Source organism: Morone saxatilis, unplaced genomic scaffold (genome assembly GCF_004916995.1).
Source record: "Morone saxatilis isolate NCDOM2014 unplaced genomic scaffold, NCSU_SB_2.0 Contig19, whole genome shotgun sequence".
NCBI lineage: Eukaryota > Metazoa > Chordata > Actinopteri > Moronidae > Morone > Morone saxatilis.
The window spans coordinates 21,266,411-21,270,687 of record NW_023339751.1 but is presented as its reverse complement, the minus strand read 5'-3'; the positions used below and the strand labels follow the sequence as shown (position 1 = coordinate 21,270,687).

At 37.4% G+C, this 4,277-nt stretch overlaps 1 protein-coding gene across 1 annotated transcript in view; it reads left to right on the top strand.

Moving 5' to 3' along the window:
• gfra1a (gdnf family receptor alpha 1a) overlaps nucleotides 1-4,277 on the top strand; it is a 91,601-nt gene that overhangs the window by 81,155 nt on the left and 6,169 nt on the right. The gene's annotated exons all lie outside the window — the stretch shown is intronic.

Sequence of the window (4,277 nt, the reverse complement as noted above, 5' to 3'; positions counted from 1 at the left end):
ACACACACACACACATTCACTGTCTGTACTGATAATGAGCTTTGGTGGTGTACTGGTGCGTGTGTGCTGTTGGCACTGCTCTGATAGCACGTCAAGTACAAGTTAATGAGAGAGTTGTGTTAAACCACTTTTCCAGTGTGTATGTCTGTGTGTACAGTTCCTCAGTATATTGGAGTGTGTTTGCATGCATCTATGTGTGTATGAGTTCTTGTGTGTGTATGTAGGCATCAAGGCAGGCTATGGTGTTGTAATGACACACTCGGGGGACAGGCTTGTGAGAAGATTCACTCCACTGTCCTCATTGATCTCTTTCTCTTTCTCACAAACACGCACATGCAGAATAATAACCATTAACCAGTGACTCAGAACCTCTCCACTTCCAGCAAATGACAGCCCAACAACACTTAAAGCATTGCGTTTACCTCAGCTTGAAAGAAAAGAATCAAAGAGTGGAGAAAAAAAAAGTGGAAGGTGTAACCAGCTGAAAGCTCCTCAGCTTGAACTGAGACTTTGTGCCGCTTCCACCTTCTCTTTTGTCAAAGTTCTCAAATCGAGTTTGACTCCTTTGCGAAATGTTCAGAGAACACAAGGAAAGTGCTTTTGACCATTAGCTTCAAACCAAATTAGAGGAGATCCAGTTTTCTTTTTTTTGTCTTCCATTCCTGTACTAAAGACAGTTGTTCTTACTCTTCAGTCGTGCTAGCACCATAGCTGTAGGGTTGGCACTGTCGGTCATTTATGTCTATCTTTCTTGGTGTGGACAGCCCTTTGGTCTTGTTTATTTTTTCTCTGCATTGCCTTTATGTGATGTGAACATATAGCGAGTGAGAAGGGGCTTTTTTCTTCTTCCTTTTGGGCTTTTAGAGGAAATTAAAACCCTAGAAGAACTGTTTTTCCCTTTTTATCACACTACAGAGCTAGCTGGGCCCACAGCAAACCCGCCACAGATAAAACAACATATACACACAAATGCAAGAACAGAGAGGCATACACACACACACACACACACACACCCAGACACACAGTTTGCCAGCCCTGGGGCTCCATCAGTCTGTTCTTATGAATATAGTTGACTCCAAAGCAGGCAGGAAGTGCCCTGGACAAATATGGAAATCTACCACATGCTAATGTGACTTTTCAGAACAGGCAGGTATTAGGCAAATCCAAAACACATGGACACAAGGCAGGAATATATATTCGAATTTGTTGACATCCAATTTTTTTTTTTGAATTGGTAATAAGTATTGGGTTTTTTAATATTACAGAATACTTCCAAGGTATGCAAAGGTTTATCTGTTTTTCATATGCATTAAAAGCAAAGTTATTACGGTATGTGTGATCTAATTTAAAGGGTCAGTTCAACAAAATTACCGAAAAAAAGCAGTGTTATCTACCCATGCAGATAGTTTTTGCATTTTTTTTTTGCATGGCTAGCTAGACAGGCAAGTGAGAAAACATTAAATTGTATAAATGTATTTTGAATCAGAATGGATACAAACAAACCTTTTATAGCATCAGAATAAACCAATGATAATTTGTAATAGGTTCTCTCGTGGTGTTGCTGTCTTTGTGTTCAATTGTATTATTGTAAGTGAAAGACAAGTCTAATCTCGTGTTTTGAGTGCTGGTAATTTTGGGAGTTGCGTGGCCCTTTTGGATCATAGATTGTGCTATAGATGATTTTATTTTCTCTTATTTCAGCATGACACAACTACTAAAAATCATCTTCCAGACTGCTGAATTTGTTAGTTTTGAGTCATAGTGGAGACATTATGACATTATAAATGTGCAGTGGCAGATGGAGCCCTACTTCTAAATGGAATTTACATTTCGAAATTCACATTCATATAATTTAAATTTCCCAATGTTTTGTTGTGAAACACTTAAAGTGCCCTCAGGATTTCAGACTTAAGCACCAAGCAGTGAAGGTTTATTATCATTATTATCTGTTCGTGTTTGTGTCTGAGATGTGAAAAAGTTTAAATTTTGAATGCATCAAAAGAATGACAGGAAACACAGATGGGACCTCATCATGAAACACAAACTTGTGTTTAGTCATTGTGTTCCTTACAGTGACTATATACAAGCACTTATATTTTCTGATAACACGCTTGGAATTCTTGGCTTGTTCTTTTGTTTGGGTCTTTATGCAGAGGCCTGCAAATACACCATGATTTATAGCCATCATTCCACCCGAGCTTTGGCTTTTTTTTTTCATTTAGTGCTGAAGCAAAGGTGTAATAACAGAATACAGTTTCTCACATTCTGTATTACCATGCACGCTACATCCTGTACATCCCTATTTTTGGTCTGAATTCATGATACTGTATACTGGAGTCATTTATTATTCTGTCACACCTACAGCCTGAGCACACACACATACACACATAAATACCCAGAAGCCACAACTGGAGTTACATTCACTTACAGCATCCATCCTGAATACAGAAATGCAGTATGCAGGTCATTAGAAGCAAAGGAGAAATTCTTCTCTTAAGCCGCAAACTGCTGCAGAAAGTATAAAACTCAAAATCAGTTGCCTAATTTACCATGTGCAGAACAAAAATATGAGATGTGTCGATGCTGATTACAAGGCCTGTGCCGCAAATCAACTCATCGTGGGCTTGCAATCAACAAGTAATCAGTGATATGTTGATATATGAAGAGTAAAGACAGATTAGATGATGAAGATTACCATTATCAGCACTGAACAAATGTCATGTTTATTTTGGCATTCTTTTTTTTCTGTTTATGCCTAGATTGTATTCATTTTTCCATATACAATCATTTTTAACAAGGTTATGGTTAGTTAGTTGAAAGGGTGCATAAAGCATGTCTTCCTTGGAGTGAACTCTGAGGTTGACGTGCTTTATGTTGAAACGTTTGTTGCTGCACCTTACTAACAAGCTATTAACTATAACCATGTGCTCCAGACCTTGGCGCTTCAAATCTTTTTTCACTGTCCCAGCTGTTGAGCTCCAAGCACCACTTTGAGCTACAAGCTGGTTAATGTTTGGAGATTCCCTCACCTTACGATGGTTTTGATGTAACAGTGCGTCTAAAAATCCTATAATCTGAGTTTTAGGGCTTAAATTGTCTTGAATATGATTGAAGGTATGAAGTCTTAAAAATGGATTGGATTAATGAAGTTAACGTTACTTGGATAAAGTAGCATTTTTCAATCTCGTTTTAAAATGTTTTTATGGGAAATATTTGTATTTATCTTGCTGTGGAAACTGTTGGGTCTCTGTAAATTATTTTATAAGGAGTACAGTCTAGACCTGCTCTATTTGAAAAGTGTCCTGAGATAATTTATGTTATGAATTGGCACATACAAATAAATTTGAATTGAATTGAATTGAATTGAAACTGTGACCACAACTAAACTAAACCAACATGGAACCAATAAACATTTTCCTTCATATCCTTCATACTTTTTTTTTTTTTGCAAGTAGGGACATGAAATAGGTTTTAAATTGCATTCATAATGGTCTTAAAATTGTCTTAAATCCCATTGCTCAGTGTCAGTGCAGAAAGTAGTCTGGCCTTTTCCAGCCAAGAGTAACTGTTTGGGGTTTGAGTTGGTGGTTACGGGTGTAGAAAGAATTGCAATTGGTTCATTTTCTACCAGTCAAGTGTTTTAGTTGCTTTACCTTCCACTAAAAGGAAAGAAATAAGTTTTCTTCTCATGGTTATGTGGATAACTATTGTCCTTTCTTAGCAGCAAAGATAGACGTGGTGTGATGTTGTACACCAACAAAAAACCTCTTATGTAGGAGGTCCAGGTGAATGGTTGGGTGTATAATACCATATGACTTAAAGACAGAATTAATTTGCCGTCTTCTACAGTCAGTGTTAGCATCTTTTTACCACAGCCGTAGGAATTGCGTCTCTATTGGACAATTCAGTATGTCGAGGTCGAACATGCAGTACTGAGTGTGCAATCCACCAAAGCAGTTAACCTTTTTATTAATCATATTTATAATCTTTCTCTAATGCCAACCAAGTGTTTTAGTTGCATTAAACTAACTATACCTTAACCATAATTGATTTGCTGCAACAACAATTTTTCTGTATCCCAACCAATCCACAGCTGCCATGTGCAATTATTATAGAATTCAAAAACATTGGCCCTGGATGTAAAACATGTCATTAAGTTACATGAAAAACGCAGTCAAGCAATCAAAGCATCAGTCATTGCTGTCACCACAGAGCAGCCTCTAACCTTCATTTACACACAAGAAAAACGTGTTTAGGTGTTTGTGTGTGTGTGTGTG